This window comes from Adiantum capillus-veneris, chromosome 27, assembly GCF_014529385.1.
Source record: "Adiantum capillus-veneris isolate H3 chromosome 27, ASM1452938v2, whole genome shotgun sequence".
Lineage (NCBI taxonomy): Eukaryota > Viridiplantae > Streptophyta > Polypodiopsida > Polypodiales > Pteridaceae > Adiantum > Adiantum capillus-veneris.
In genome coordinates, this window is record NC_140957.1 from 66,631,472 (window position 1) to 66,648,927 (window position 17,456).

Here is a 17,456-nt window from a genome sequence, read left to right on the forward strand (position 1 = left end):
AAACATGTTGTTTCTCCCACTTGCATAAGTATAAGTCATTGAACTTCTTGTAAGATATTGACCCCTCTGAGGTTAACCCCAATAATCTTGAAGAAAAAGTCTCTCGGCCATCAAAGGTGGGTGGGAGAAGTTTCTTATGTGTATCATCATAGTCTCGCTTTACAATGGCACCCCTAGAAATCCTATATAGTTCTAAATTCTTTAAACTCCTTGTTTATCTTTGGAAGTGGGCGTTCTCAAAGGCCATCCATGTTTTTGGTATGATTGATACATAGTGTTAAAAATTGCACAGCCTTTTTCCCAATTGTGCTTCGAATCCTGACATATGTTTAACGATCATCAAGAAATTTTGTCTCTATTCTCACTGCCATAAGATAGGGTTGTACCAAAATACAAGAATAAGATAAATGTTCTTCAACAAAACAATGATGGTCGTCGCTCACATCCCCAATACTGACCTTGATATTTGGACATGATCCTAGTGTCAATAGACCATCTTCCTTTCAAATGCAATCATAGGCTCATCAAAATCCCATATCTTTACCATAGTCTTTGTGATTTCTCTTGCCCAATGTGTCCTATTGGCTGCTTCTATATTATATTACACACAAATTTAGGAAGATTTGGATTCCTTCTCTGCCTTTCTCTAAAGCACATAGAGCTACAAAACTCGGACTCATCTTGCATATCTGAACTCGGATAGATTCGCCTAGCAATCCCTACGCTAACCACCTTAGCAAGGTGCTTTCGGTGTTAACATTCAACACCTTTTCTCAAAAAAAAAAAAGAATTCACAACCCCCTCCATCCCCTCCTCCATCTGCGTTGTTGCTAGTCGATGAGATCCAATGGCAAACAAGAGAGGAGCTAGTGGGCAACCTTGCTTAATTGATCTTTTTACTTCGAAAGCTCGCATGTTGCTGAGGGTGATGCCATCGACTCGCTGCTTAGGTCTATGCCACATGCGTTGATGACCTCTGCTTTGGTTGCTCCCCCCACATGTGTACGTGCGTGCGTCAAACTCTGCTTTGGTTGCTCAATCAAGATTGGCATCCACATAAGATTCCCCCACATGTGTACGTGCGTGCGTCAAACTCTGCTTTGGTTGCTCAATCAAGATTGGCATCCACATAAGATTCCATCCGTACTTTTTTCTCAAAATGGGTATCACCTACTATGTCCTTGAATAATAACTTCTTGGAATGTAATTTGTTTCTTTTTCACTGAAGTAAACATGCTTAACATCACGTGACATGTTGTAGATATCCACTACGCTTTCGGACTCATCTCCCTTGAAGGGCCCTTGAAATCCTCTGTATGTCTTCAGACTATTGCCTCAATTTGTTGAATTATATGGGCTTTCTTTGGATCTATCTCTACTTCATTTGGTGTGTTGTTTCTTCTTCACAAAGTCGATATATTTTGCGTGAAATTCAGGTTTTGCTATACCCAATAGTTCCCCTAGAGTAACCTCGACCCTACTAGTGAACTTTCTCTCCTCAAAAAACTTTTTCAAATCTATTGTCGTCTCAATATCCGATTTTAACTTGTATGTAGGCCCTTTAGGGTCATCTTTACTATTGTTAGTCCGTGTTACCCTCTTTGATGTTCCAAGAGTATCAACTTCCCTTTTCCTCTTTTCTTCCAAAACTGCTTCATGAGTCTGTGTCTTTGCAATATAAGCATATATAGAGAGATTATCTTCTCGATCTTCCACCCCATTGTTTTTTGATACAATTTACTACTTGACACAAAGTCTCATGTGCAACCTTTCCCTTATCTGTTGTCTTCATGTGGTGAAGAGCCAAAGATCCTTTTCATATTTATATTCCTCTTTGGAGTTAATATCATCAACCATTAGGCCATATGCCGATACTTTTTCACCAAAAGGATTGGCTAGCATCTCCTCCATAATCTTTCTTCAACCACCTTTACAAAAATTGGTCAACAGTGGTACCTTGTTTGGCTCAAATGAATCTTCATATTCTTCCAAAAGATCAAACTCCTCTTGTAGGCCAAATGATAATCTTTACAATCCTTTCATCATCACACCAAATACAATTTCTTCTTGTTGCCTTCTGTTGAGGTTGCACTTAGTTTGGTGTAGCATTTTGCCAACTCATAGTGTTACCATATACATGTGGTAGTGATGTGTGTGAACACACTTAGGACCGCCGGGCATTTCTTCCCTCACTATGAGGTGTTTTTCCCCGTGCAGTGTATATACACCCATCACTCTAGGGCTATCTCATCTTTCCATTGCACACTAAGTAATACTACTCTCTGTTGTGCGCCTTGAGCTTCCTTCGTCTTCTCCAAGCTGTGTGTGTTTCCCTTCAACCATATTCCAACAATTGGTATCAGAGCAGGTTGCGTCCTCCCGAGCTTAGTCGTGAGTGTCACCAGCACACGCTTGCTCACTTCTCAAATTTCGATGAGCTTTGGTGAGCATTAGCAGGTCGACAAATACTTTGAGCACGCTCGCAGAGCTCAGTCTGCTCAGATTTTCAATTCGGGCTCATGTCGACCTCCATTTCCACTATTAGCAGTACTGCGTAGGTAATTTTATCATTTTGTGCAAAATTTTTGTCAATGTCGTTTTCTGTATAACAGGTCCCTTACAATCTTCTACAGGTTGTGCTATATAGCATGTGTTGGTCTTGCTTCATTTCTCCTCTTTTCGAGCAGTTTTCACATCAGGTGCAGACATTCACCATGACTGACAACAACACACATTTGTTCGAGATGTTTGCTATTGAGGATAAATTGGATTGAGACAATTACCTTATGTGGGCTTACATGATGCAACATGTCCTTGTGTCGAAGGGAGTTTGGAATGTTGTGGTACGTCTAGTTCTAAGGATGTAGGCGATGTTGAGGATGTTGCAGGTTTTAGTGAAGACAGGGTTGCCGCTAGTTGTTTTGCCTATAGCTGAGCAAGCTCATTGGAATGTAAGAGATGCGCAGGCTCATGCATTGATTGCATTGAATTTGAAAAAGAGGCTTGGGATATTCTGGCTTGTCTTTATGCAAATCGCAAATGAGGCTAAAATTGCATTGCTGCGTAAAGAGCTGGAATCAAAGATTATGCATGAGAAAGATGAAATGGACACTTTCCTTGCTGGTATCAAGGATATAAATAAGCAAATTATTTTTGCAAGTGAAGTCATTTCTGACAATTTCCTTATGAAAACACTTCTTGATGCGGTGCCAGATTCTTACCAGACTTTTTCTAGTACTTGGAGACTTATGACCCAAGGAAATGAAATGTTATGTTAACTCTTCAAAAGGCCAAAGCGACCTATGAGACCAGAAAGTTACAATGTGGTAGACTGATACTAGGTTAGAATAACAAAATGACAAAATAACATATTATGGAATCCTAACTGCTGGGTGTGGACTAAGCAATTAAAACAGCTAGCTAAAACCATCCGTAGTTCATTAGGTAGTCTTAAAGCAATGTGAATAGCGCGTATGGCAAGCCGTAGGTCCATGGGTTTGAATTAACATCAAATACACAAGCCGTAGGTCAAATCCGGTTGCGTTTTTTTTTACGAAAAAACGCAAAGGACTTCGAAAATGGCTTCTATGCCCACTGAAACCATCCGTAGATGATTAGGTAGTCTTTAGGCAATGTCAAGAGCGCGTATGGAAAGCCGTATGTCAAACGGATAGAAGAAACGCCAAATACACAAGCCGTAGATCAAATCCGATTGCGTTTTTCTACGGAAAAACGCAAACGAACTTCAGAAATGGCTTCTATGCCTACTGAAACCATCTGTAGACGATTAGGTAGTCTTTAGGCAATGTCAAGAGCGCGTATGGCAAGCCGTAGGTCAAACGGATAGAAGAAATGCCAAATACACAAGCCGTAGGTCAAATCCGGTAGCGTTTTTCTACGAAAAAACGCAAACGGACTTCGGAAATGGCTTCTATGCCTTCTGAAACTATCCGTAGACGATGAGGTAGTCTTTAGGAAATGTCAAGAGCGCGTATGGCAACCCGTAGGTCAAACGGATAGAAGAAACGCCAAATACATAAGCCGTAGGTCAAATCCGGTTGCGTTTTTCTACGAAAAAACGCAAACGGACTTCGGAAATGGCTTCTATGCCTTCTGAAACCATCCGTAGACGATTAGGTAGTCTTTAGGCAATGTCAAGAGCGCGTATGGAAAGCCGTAGGTCAAACGGATAGAAGAAACGCCAAATACACAAGCCGTAGGCCAAATCCGGTTGCGTTTTTCTACGAAAAAATGCAAATGGACTTCGGAAATGGCTTCTATGCCTACTGAAACCATCCGTAGATGATAAGGTAGACTTTAGGCAATGTCAAGAGCGCGTATGGCAAGCCGTAGGTCAAACGGATAGAAGAAACGCCAAATACACAAGCCGTAGGTCAAATCCGGTTGCGTTTCTCTACGGAAAAACGCAAACGGACTTCGGAAATGGCTTCTATGACTTTTGAAACCATCCGTAGATGATTAGGTAGTCTTTAGGTAATGTCAAGAGCGCGTATGGCAAGCCGTAGGTCAAACGGATAGAAGAAACGCCAAATACACAAGCCGTAGGTCGAATCCGGTTGCGTTTCTCTACGGAAAAACGCAAACGGCGGACTTCGGAAATGGATTCTATGCCTTCTGAAACCATCCATAGTTCATTAGGTAGTCTTAAAGAAATGAAAATAGCACGTATGGCAAGCCGTAGGTCAATGGGTTTGAATTAACATCAAATACACAAGCCGTAGGTCAAATCCGGTTGGCGTAGGATTTGATGTCAACTACACAAGCCGTAGGTAGCCGTAGGATGTTGAAGAAACTATGGAACTAAAAGAGGCAAAGGGGTTTTGCCCGCTACATGCATTGCCAAGTACACCTGGGAGTGCACGTATGTGTCTACCCATATAGGATTTGACCAATAAAGACGAGATTTTGATCTGGTTGTCCTGATCTCCGTACACCTCTGGACCGAGCTGTACGGAGATTGGGCAAGACTAGAAAATGCGAGGTAGTTTACATTGTGAGGAGTATATATATTAAAACAACATTCATAATCATTGTTGATGGAAACGTCGTCAACTAACATGGAGGAAAAGATTGCATGCTCGTGCACACTCTGCAAGTATCAAATCCTGCGCAAGCGTAGGATATGTAATGATCATGTGCACAAGTACGGAGAGTTTGCTAAAGAAACTATACATAATCTACGATACGACTCTTACGGAACGGGCATTGATTTTCACGACATAGCACCTACATCTGAGAGAGAGAGAGAAAAAGGATTATGCGTGAAGGTTCGATGAATATAGAGCCAAGGATGGAAGTAGAAAAGGACTTACAGACAGAAGACGATGGCATGGAGGAGATGCTGGATGTCTTCTTCCAGACAAGCGAGGAGAATGCTAATGAAGCAGCACCAGAAGCCATGCGCCTATCTCCTGAAGACATGTTGAGGAAGTTGGCACGTCAACCAATTTATGGAGGCGCCAAAATATCGACGCTTCGTACTTGTCTGGCGTTTTTGAATCTTCAGTCAGTGTACGGGTGGTTAGATGCAAGCGTCACTGCTTTGTTTAGGTACGTAATTTATAAAAGGCATTTTTTGATTGCAACGATGACGTGCTTGGAGAGCTTTTTAATTTAATGTGGCTTAAACAGGTTGTTGTGGGAGCAACTTCTCCCGGCTGGCAATGAAATGCCCCCCTCCAGGCTAGACGCAAAGCAACTATTGACCTCAGTTGGCTTGGACTACAACAAGATTCATGCATGTCCAAATGATTGCATTCTTTTTTGCAATGAATTCGCAAATTGTCTGTCGTGTCCTGAGTGCAGAGCAATGCGCTACAAACAAGATGCAGTTGACTAGACAGTGCCAACTAAAGTGTTGCGGCATTTCCCTATTATTCCTAGGATAAAAATGTTGGAATTAGGGTTGCATAGAAACACACACAGCTTGGAGAAGACGAAGGAAGCTCAAGGCACACAATAGAGAGTGTGTTTCTTAGTGTGCAATGGAAAGATAGATAGCCCTAGAGTGATGGACGTATATACAATGCACGGGGGAAAAAACCTCCTAAAGAGGGAAAAAATGCCCCGGCGGTCCTAGTGTGTTCACACACATCACTACCACATGTATATGGTAACAAATCCCCCCTGGAGTGATGCGGTGAACAAGAGCTGGCACATGACTAAAGGGAAGTGCCATGCTCTGAGGACAGGATCAGTCCACAAAGGGGAGTAAGCCCAAAGCCCAAAGCTTTGCGGAAAGCTTCAAGCTTCTCACGAGACAATGCCTTTGTGAAAATATCTGCAAGGTTGTCCTGTGTTGGCACATAAGCCAAGCTGATCTCTCCTGCTGAGAGCCTCTCCCTGACATACTGGTAATGCACCTCAATGTGCTTTGTGCGAGCATGAAAAACTGGGTTCCTCGCAACTGCCAATGCGCTCTGACTGTCAGTGTAGATAGTGTTGGCAGTGTCCTGTCCAACACCCAAATCAGCCATAAGGCGTTTGAGCCATACACACTCAATCGTAGCTATGAAGACTGCCCTGTACTCAGCCTCACAACTCGAAGTGGCCACAGTAGGTTGCTTCTTGCTCAACCATGATATACATGAACTGCCAAGCATGAAACAAAAACCACTTGTGGACACTTGCGTGTCAAAACAACTCGCCCAATCTGAGTCCGAAAAAGCATGTAAGTCTGGCGGCAATGATCCCCCCTTGGGATAAAACAAGCCAAGATGTAAAGTGCCACTAAGGTAGCGGAAAATCCTCTTGACAGCCTGCCAATGCTTAGACCCTGGGCTATGCATAAATCTGCTGACCTGTGAGACTGCAAACTGAATATCTGGCCTCGTGTTGCATACATAAATGAGGCAGCCAACAACAGTTTGGTAAAGAGTACCATCAGCATGATCACCAGCATCATGTAGACTCAACTTCAAACCTGTTTCCATGGGAGTGGCAATAGATTTGCAATCCTCAAGTCCAAACTTACATAGCAATGTCTCTATGTAACTTTTCTGACACAAGGCAATACCACCATCACACTGCTTAAACTGTATACCCAAGTAATGATGCAACAATCCCAAATCTTTCATCTTGAAAGTAGCATTCAAATCAGCCTTAAATTCAGCAATATGTCTCTCATTTGGTCCAATGATCAGCAAATCATCAACATAAAGAACCACAATGAGAAATACATCATCCTCACGCTTTACATACAATGTGCTTTCTGTTGGACTGTTACGAAAGCCTCGTTTAACCAAATGAGTGTCATATTTCTCATACCAAGGACGAGGAGATTGCTTCAACCCATACAAAGCCTTCTTACATCTGCACACTTTGTCCTCTTGTCCTTTTATGACAAAACCGCGAGGCTGCGTTACATAAACTTCCTCAAATATGTCACCATTCAAGAAAGCAGTAACAATGTCTGATTGATGTACATCCCAACCAAAATGAGTTGCCAATGCACATAGAAAATTTACAGTAGTCATACGACAAGTGGGAGCAAAAGTCTCTTCATAGTCTATGCCTTTTTGCTGTGCATAACCCTTTGCAACAAGTCGAGCCTTATGGCGATCGATCTCACCATCCGGTTTGCGTTTCAACTTGTAAACCCACTTCGTACCAATGGCCTTTTTGCCAGGAGGCAACTCACATAAAGTCCATGTGTCATTCTCTATAAGTGCATCATATTCTGATTGCATGGCAGCCATCCAATTTTCTGAATTCTGTGCTTCATCAAAAGACAGAGGCTCCTCAACATCATGTAAGCTAGACACAGCCAAAGCATAGCAATCTGATGCATAAGATGCATGGCCAGAGCCTGAACGAGTACGACTAGACAAAGGTGCATCCAATTTACTGTCATGCAAAGTGTGCACCAGCCATTTTGGCATACCTCTAGCCTGCTCATTTTCAGCCCTTTCCTCATCAAGTACATCATGTACATCTGCATCAGTAATAGGCTGATCTAAAACATTTTCAGAGACCCCCATAGGCTGTACATTTGCCTCATTGGAACTTACATTCGTATTTCCACCACTGAAAAGAGGCAACAAAGTGTCATAAATGTCATGTGAGCTTACATTACTGTCTCTAGTACATGACAGCAAGGGCTAAACAGAATCTTGCACAAACACTACATCCCGTGAAACCAGAATACGTTTTGTTTGCGGATGATAGAACCTGTATCCTTTGCTTTCAGTACTATAACCAACAAAAATACATTTGACAGCCTTATCATCCAATTTTCTGCGCTGCACTTGTGGCACCAAAGCATATGCCAAACAGCCAAAAACACGCATGTGCTCAATAGAAGGCTTTCTATCATGCCATGCTTCATATGGAGTAATAGACTGCAAAGCTTTCGTAGGACACCTGTTAAGTACATAAGTGGCACACATGATGGCCTCAAGCCAAAAAGAATGCGGAAAAGCTTGACTTTTGACCATACATTGTGCCATTTCCGTCAGTGACCTGTTTTTCCTCTCCGCAACACCATTTTGTTGAGGTGTATAAGGCACTGTACATTGGTGTTTTATCCCACGACTAGCCAGAAATGCATTAAATTCATGAGACATATACTCCCCCCCTCGATCGGAACAGAGGGTGCCCATAGTACATTTCGAGACATTTTCAGCCATAGCCAAAAATTGTTTGAAGCACATAAAAACTTCGGACTTCGCTTTAAGCGGAAATACCCATGCATGCCTGGAGTAATCATCAATGAAAGTCACGAAGTATAGGTAATTGTCCAAGGACGGAGTTTGCACGGGTCCACAAACATCACTATGCACAAGCTGGAACCTGCATGTGGCCCGAACTCAACCATCCTTTGGAAATTTAGAACGCTGCATCTTACCCAAAATACAGCCTTCACAAACATGTTTGACAGGTGCTTCAAGAGGTGGCAAAGAAGCAACCATATCAGATTTCTACAAACGCAGCAAACTTGCAAAATTCACATGACCAAAACGTGCATGCCAAAGTTTTGCATCTGAAATAGCCCTTGAATCTGCAACAGCATTTGCAAAATTTTGTCCACACTTGTCATACAAAGTGAGCTTATACAGCGCACGGCACAAAAGGCCAGATGCAACAATTTCATCACCAAAACTGAGATCATGAACTGTACATCTGTCATCCACAAATTTGACTACAAGTCCAAGTCTAGCAAGTGCGGATACAGACAAGAGATTCTTCTTGATCCCAGGTACATAAAGTACATCAACAAGTGTGAAGGAACTGCCATTAGCAGCAGTGAGCACAATCTTTCCAACTCCCTGAACTGGATAAGAGGCGTTGTTGGCACAAGTGACTGAATTCCCATGAGGGACAGACTCAAGAGAGGTAAACAATTCACGATGTGAGGTAATGTGCTTTGTAGCACCACTGTCGAAATACCACACATGTGAATCTGCAGCAACTGACAAGCATGCATCATGGACAGCAGGATTGTAAGTGCACTCTGCGCTAAAAGCCCATTCTGCATCAACATCAACAACACAGTTTCCTTTCACAGAAGACTCAACAATGGCTGCATTTGTAGTGGAACCAACATTTGCAGTGGAACCACCCTCTTTCTTCTTAGCCTCTTTGGCCTTCAACTTAGGACACGACTTGATCAAGTGATCATTGGCTTTACAATAATGGCAACGCATCTTCTTTTTGCCCTTATCACCAGAATTGCCAGACGAAGTACTGCCAGCGGAAGCATTGGGAACATAATTTTTGCCACTCGCAGCAGAACCATAAGAAGTGGCTGCATTACTGTTACCACCCTTTCTTTGAGAAGCAATAAAAGTCTGTTCAATTGCACGCTACCTAGTCCTGTTTTTTCTAGAAAGTGACTCTTGCAACAGCAATGTGCATAATGCATCAAACTTGACAACTTCAGGATTTCCTTGGGTCATTAGTCTCCAAGTACTAGCAAAAGTCTCGTAGGAATCTGGTAAGGCATCAAGAACAGTCTACACAAGGGAACTGTCTGAAATGACTTCACCTGCAGAAATAAGCTGCTCATTGATATCCTTGACACTAGCAAGGAAAGTGTCCATATCATCTTCCTCATGCATAATCTTCGACTCCAGCTCTTTACGCAGCAAAGCAATTTTAGCCTCATTGCGGCTTGCATAAAGACCTGCTAGAATATCCCAAGCCTGTTTTGCAGATTTTGCTGAACGGATGTGAGGACCAATGGTGCGCTTCACAGACAACGCAATCAATGCATGAGCCTGCGCATCCTTAACATCCCAACGAGCTTGTTCTGCCGTAGGCAAAACAACTCTAACAGCTGCAATCCTTGCAGCAAGACCTGCAACATCCTCAACATCGTCTACATCCTCAGAACCAGGACGTACATCAATGCCCTGCACAATGTTCCAGACACCCTTTGACACAAGAACATGTTGCATCATATAAGCCCACATAGGGTAGTTGTCCCCATCCAACCTGTCCTCAGCAGCAAACATCTTGAACACATCTGTTTTGTTGTTGTCAGCCATGGTAAAATGCTGCACCTGATGTGAAAATTGCCCGAAAATAGGAGAAATGGAGCGGGAACAACCTGTGCTATATAGCACAAACCGTAGAAGACTATAAGGCACCTGTTATGCAGAAAATGGCACTGATAAAAATTCTGCACAAAATGACGAAATAGCCTATGTAGTACTGCCTGTAGTGGAATCGGAGGCCGAAATGAGCCCAAATCAAAATTCTGAGCAGACCGAGCTCTTCGAGATATCCCAAAACTTTTGTCGACCTGCGAACGCTCGCCAAAGCTCACTGAAATCGAAGAAAGTGAGCAGGCGTGTGCTGGAGCAGCTGGCGACTAAGCCCGGGAGGACATGACCTGCTCTGATATCAATTGTTGGAATTAGGGTTGCAAAGAAACACACACAGCTTGGAGAAGATGAAGGAAGCGCAAGGCACACAATAGAGAGTGTGGTTCTTAGTGTGCAATGGAAAGATAGATAGCCCTAGAGTGATGGGCGTATATACAATGCACGGGGAAAAAAACCTCCTAAAGAGGGAAAAAATGCCCCGGCAGTCCTAGTGTGTTCACACGCAGTCTGCATGATTGAGAAGTATCTACCCACGAGCTGTCTAACTATCCAAATGCACTTGCTCGTCCATGTAGTAGATAAGGTTGCAGTGGCAGGTACAGTCCACAGCCGTTGGATGTTCTTTCTAGAGCAGTTCATGAAAACACTTAAGGGTTTTGTTCGCCAAAAAGCGCGTCCAGAGGGGAGCATGGCAGAAGGATGGCTGGTGCAAGAGTCTCTTGTATTGACGACCGAATTTCTATCCGTTTCTGACCCAGAAATGCCTCGACTGTGGAGCGATGAGGAGGATGCAAGACTGGTGGGAGAGGAACCGCAAGGGCAAGGGGTGCCGAAGAAAATGAACGACGCCATGCGAGAAAAGATCATGAAGTTCTGTATACTAAATTCAGCGCCGATGCAAAAATGGCTTGAAAGGTACGAAGAAGAGAAAGAGAGACGCAATAGAGAGCGACAGGATTTCAGGCGAAGCTGAACGACTAGAGGTTTACCATTGCCAGACTATCTCGCTTCTCTACCTAAATTCCGTACAATGGCATGGTTGGACAAGACAGTGAGAGTAGCTCGACAGATCGGAGAACCCATATCTCTAGAAGAGGAAGAGCTGGCTATTGGATGTGACTGGAAGTATCATACATACATGGCACTGTGGTCGCATGGAAAGCATTTCAGAACACAACAAATTGACAGCAGAAGAAACACATTTGACAGTGGGGTAATGGTTAGTTTCATGCAAAAGAGCAGGGCGAGTGCCAGAGACACGAATGAGAGCACTAGCAACCTAGATTAGTGTGGTGTGGTGTTAGATATCCTGAAAGTAAGCTTCAGGCGGTTTGAGATGTTTTTGTTGGATGTGAAGTGGTTCAAGGTGATTACTTCTGGTCACAATGCAACGGTACGCAGAGATGGAAACAAGCTTGTGCAAATAGATTCTACAAAGGTTTGGACAGATGCGAGCGACACATTTGCTCTCCTCAAACATTGCGAGCAAGTGGTCTTTGTACCGGACCCTCGAGAGCGACAGTGGTGGTTTGTGGTTCAGGTTGCTCCAAGAAATAAACAAGTATTTGAAGGGCAAGATCTCCTGGAGGAAAGTCAGTCAGACGACGTCCATACTATTATGACATTAGATGAGATGGACGAAGGTATGGCAGAGGGAGCTGACAGATATACGACGGATAACGCAGACAAGCCAGAATTGACACTTGTAGATGAAGATGCAATGGATGAAGACAATATGCCAGAACGAGTTGGGGCAGAGTTATGTTTTCAATTAGAGATAGACGATGAAACGGTGCAAGATCTTATCGATGATGCCTCACTCGTCAAGGCCTAGTGTTTATGTGAAGACGTTGATTTAAAATTAAGCTTAAAGTTAATTTAAACAATTGTGTTCTGACGCTTTATTTTACTTTCTTTGTGCAGGACTTTAGTATGGCATACCAGTTTCCAGATCCCGCTTCTATGAGTGCAGATGCATTCATGGGCTTCGTTCCATGGATGACGCTTGCTCAGATGGCAGAGGCTTCTCAGTACTGGGTAGCCAAAGGCACTGGTACTACGCCTCCGGGCTTCACACCCGAGGGTCCGACGCCTAGGGGGGGGGGGGGGGGGGGGGGGCGGGGGGACGCCTATGGGTACGACGCCTGCTTCTCCCATCACGGTCGCTTCGACACCTAGGGGTGGGACAGAGGGGGGTACGTCTTCATCTCCGCAGCACAAGTGCACTCACTGATCTCGGCGATCGTTAGGTGGAGGTGGTGGTTGCTGTGGAGGAGGGTCCACAGATGCTTCGACCCCTCCTCGCTCACGATCCCCGTCCTACCCAGGCACACCTCTTGGTACACCTCGGACACCTTGGGGGGCAGACGATCCTAGTGCCTCCAAGCTCTATACTGTACGGCCAAATGGTTCTGTTGACATGGATAGAGTCGGGACTGAGATGAGACAGCGGATTCGCCAGCTCGCGAAGCTACAATTTTAGACCAGCATTCTGACGTCTTGGGATCGGCAGGAAAAGGACAAAGTCACTTACATAGTGGAGACCATCCTGAGAGAGTACCCGTCTGCTCCGGATTCTGACGTTGTTCCTAGGAGCTGGATCAAGGGTGTTGCACGGGACACCGTGAAACATTGACGAGATGCAGCTCGGAAGGCTTTCAGGACCGGCTCGCCGAAGCCTTCGGGCATCCCACACGAGACGTAGCTTCAGATCAGGGAGGATGAGCGGACAGCGGCCACACGGTTCAGACAGCAGCGTGAGGCTGCAAAGATACGACAGATGACCAGGGGGACATCTCATCTTGGCAGCGGAGGCTTCGACACCTTTCGTTATGAGTTTGTGATTTTCTAATCCAATCTTAACTGTGGCGTTTTTTAAAACGCAATGAATCATGTATTCTTATTACTTTGATTTTTGCATAAACGCAGAATCTTGCGATGCATCGAGCCCCGACACGTCAGGAGGAGTCAGATGGATATCGCAGAGGTATCTATGAAATATTGAATGATCTTGATGCTTCAGGAGAGCATGTAGACTGGGCGGCCTTACAGTCTCGCTAATCGCTTGAGGTGAGACGTTAATATGTGTGAGTTGATTTATTTAAGTAAGTATATGTGAATACTAATTTTGTGAGTTGTCCTATGTGCAGGTTGTGACGCCTAGTCATCAGTGGCCCGAATTTCATATATATTCTTTGTGAGACACAGACACGCTTATGTGTCTCCTCTTGTATAGACATATATATATGTTTATGATTATTGTTCAGACAGTTATTGTTTTCCTTATGGTTATGGTTATTGTCATTGTCATTGTCATTGTATAGACATGGTTATTTCTCCTATTCTTGTATAGACATAGTTATGGTTCAGGTTTTGTTTATGGTTATGCTTATGGATATTGTTAATTTTGTTTCTGGTGTTATGATCAAAGTGGTTATATTGGTTGGTTATGGTTTTAAGTTATGGTTATGGTTCGTTATGGTTATGCTTTTAAGTTATGGTTATGGCTCGTTATGGTCATTGGCCTTAAATCTCATGTGAGATCCTAAATGGATAGCATGTAGGAGGCGTATACATGATATATATTTTTTGAAAAGTTTATGTAAAAACGAAGGGAACTCTGCCGAAATTTCTGCGGGAGCACGGTTGATTTTGGTGCTACTCGCTTTCTTGGGCAGAGGGCAGGAAGTCTGGCTGTGGTGCTTGTGTCCATTTTTTCATTGGGCACAGGCCAGGCTACCTGCCCTCTGCCCAAGAAAATTTTTTTACTGTTATGGTCGTCGATATACCTGTCGCTATACCCGTCTATACCAGCGTCGATATGCGCGTCGCTAATAAAGCCTTTCCACGCGTATATCGACGCTCTTTGTGACTGTTTCAAAGGGATGCATATATCGACGCGTATAGGGACGTTTAGTGTTGCTATATACGTCGATAACCCCCTTTTTTGTTGTAGTGACTTCTTGTCATTCTGAGTCTGGCTTTTCCTCAACTGTGCTTTGAAACAGTTCAATGTCTACTGGTTTCAGAGTAACCTTCAATGATTCTAAAAATAAAATCAGCTTTGCATGTGTGACTTTCCTAATTTGTGGAAAACTTTGAATTCAAACTTTATTAAAAACATCATCCACCTAATTAATCTTCTCTATATGATCACTTATTAATAAAAAATTTCAAAGTTCGATGATCAACATAAAAGTGAAATAATTTCCCCATTATATAATGTATGAACTTGGTCGAACTAAAAACATTCCCAGTGCCTCTCTTCTGTGGTTGAATATCCTTGTTCAGCTAAATTGAATCTGCGACTAGCAAAGTAGACCGGGTAGTCCATCTTCCGATTAGGCTGAGCCAATATAGCCCCCATCGCCATTCCTGAAGCGTCAACATGTACATGAAAGATAATATCCTAGTGGGTTGGCGAAGAACTGGCTTCTTGCTGATCGCATCTTTCAAGCATCAAAAGCTTTTCTCACATTCTTCAATCTAGATGTATTTAGTTCCTTTCTTTGTGAGCTCATAAAGGGGTAAGGCTTTAGCTGCAAACATGTGAACAAATCTTCGATAAAAATTGATGGACCCCAAGAATGAACTCAATTCTGAAACCGTAGTTGGTGCTTTGGCTTGCTAATACTCTTGATCTTATCTTCAGCCATCTCAATGCCATTTCGTGAAACAATGTGTCCCAATAGCCGACCTTTCCATACCATAAATGTGGACTTGAATGGATTTAAGCAGATTTTTTTCTCCTTGCACCTTTCACAAACCATCTCCAAAAACAATATGTGCATTTCTTCAGTGGAAAACACAGTAAAATCATCCACGAAGGAAGATGGCTAGGAATTTTTGTAGAAACTCATTGAAGATTTACATCATACACCTTTGAAAGGTTGCTGGAGCATTACAAAGTTTGAATGGAATTACCAAATACATAAATTCTCCTAACTCATTTATGAATGTCATTTTTGCTTTGTTCTTCTGGTGCAATCTTCAATTGGTTACAGCCACTATAGCCATCCATAAAGCTATACATCTCATGGCTTGCACTTATGTCTAGCATCATATCTGTAAATGGCAATGGAAATGGTATGGGTGTTTAGTTTCCTATAATCGACACACACTTTGAGCTTGTCATTCTTCTTTGGGACAACAACTATAGGAAATAACTAGTCGCTTCTTGCTACCTCTGTAATGAATCCAGCCTTAAGCAAATTATCAATTTTTTCCTTGACCTTCTTTGCATAATTAGGTTTCATTCTGTATCTCTACAGTCTTACTAGTCTGGCATCAGGTTTCAATGGTATGTGGTCTTGGTATACTTCTCGATTTATTCCCTTCATATTTGTATGTTCCCAATCAAATACATCTTTATACTTCTAGAACATCGTCTTGGCTTTTTCCTTGATTTTCGGCTTCATATGTTTATTGAATATAAGCATTTTGGGTTTCTCTTTTGAGACAAGATTCCATTCTTCTAATTATTGATCATCTATTTGACCCACCTCGCTTTCTCTTAGCCAATCGTTCATCTTCCTTATCTGTCCAAATGTAAGCAACATAATCATTAATGGGTTACTGACCTCCAAAAGATCATTCTAAAGATCTTGTTGTAGTTCTATTGGAATTTCTTCATTCGTCTCTGAATGATCCGATGAACTGGTTTCTATACTCTTGTATGCTTTTGTGGTACATACTAGTCTGGTTTCCGACCATCAATTTGAACTGATCTCTCCCCAACGTTTAATTTTGTAAACTGATCTGGGTATTGTTGTTTCTATCATTCAGCTTGCTGTTTTTCCATTAGCATCATGTTGAGGTCAATTCTATTAAAGGGAAGATATTCATGGAGGCTAACATCCTCTCAATCTTCTTTGTACCATACTTCTTACACAGTTCTTTGGGTCTTAGTGCCTTCCTCCATGATCCGCTGTTATTTGTCTTGATCTGAATTCTCCTATTGGAGCCTTGAATAGTCAATGTCTCATTTGCATAATCATGTATAGCCCCAACAGCTCTGAACCATGGTCTTCCTAACAACATTCAATAGGCCCCTTGCACATCCAACACTAAGAAATTGGTTTTAAATTTCTCTTTTCCCACCCTTATCTGTATGTCTTCAATGAGACCAATGGCTTGGACCACCCTATGATCTGCCATTCTTATTTTGAATGGAGTTGGCTTCATCTCAACTATTCCCAGCTTTTGTCGAAGATGCTTGCCAAGAATATTCACTCTCACTCCTCCATCCAGAATCACACAAAATAATGGTTCCCATTGTTTCCTGAGCTTATAGTCTATTTGGATTATTGGAACCTCATCATCTCTGATGGCCGCCAAATCCACTATTCTAGCCATTGCTTTGGCTTTTCTCGTCTGTTTGATAAATTTAGCCGCCTTACGCAATGTGCATCGAATGTCATCCAACTCTACAGTTAATTTCTAAATCTGATAATAGAACTTAACATATATCTCATCTTGCTCATTGACCAAGCTCTTGCTGTCCTAACCAAAAGACTTCTCCTGTGATAATCTTCATAGTTCTTTACTGGTTTTCTGTAGTTACTGATTGGCTCTGTGACAAATCCACCTGATTCTTCCCTAGGCCACTATGTCCACCCTTGTTCAAGTATGCTATGACTTGTCTTGATTCTTCTCTCAAACTATGTATTGCAGCAATCACAGACTCATCTAGTCCATCTGCTGCCTTCTCTGGTTTTGGTTCTGAAGATTGAGGTGGTACTTTGTGCATTGTCCGAGCGTCTAAACTTTCTAGTTGTTCTGATAGCTTCCTTGATATAATTTCAATGATTTTGTTCTTGTCTTTTCTTTACCCTTGGCCTTCCGCATTTTCCTCTACTATTCCCACTTTCTGGCCTTAGCAGTTTGACT

At 42.7% G+C, this 17,456-nt stretch overlaps 1 long non-coding RNA gene across 1 annotated transcript in view; it reads left to right on the forward strand.

Moving 5' to 3' along the window:
* Positions 1-13,877, forward strand: part of LOC147422130 (uncharacterized) — a 34,933-nt gene extending 21,056 nt beyond the window's left edge. The window contains exons 4-5 of the long non-coding RNA XR_015186724.1: positions 13,497-13,637; positions 13,718-13,877. This is a non-coding gene — a long non-coding RNA (uncharacterized LOC147422130). The remainder of the gene's footprint in view (positions 1-13,496; positions 13,638-13,717) is intronic.
* The last annotated feature ends 3,579 nt before the right edge of the window (positions 13,878-17,456 follow it).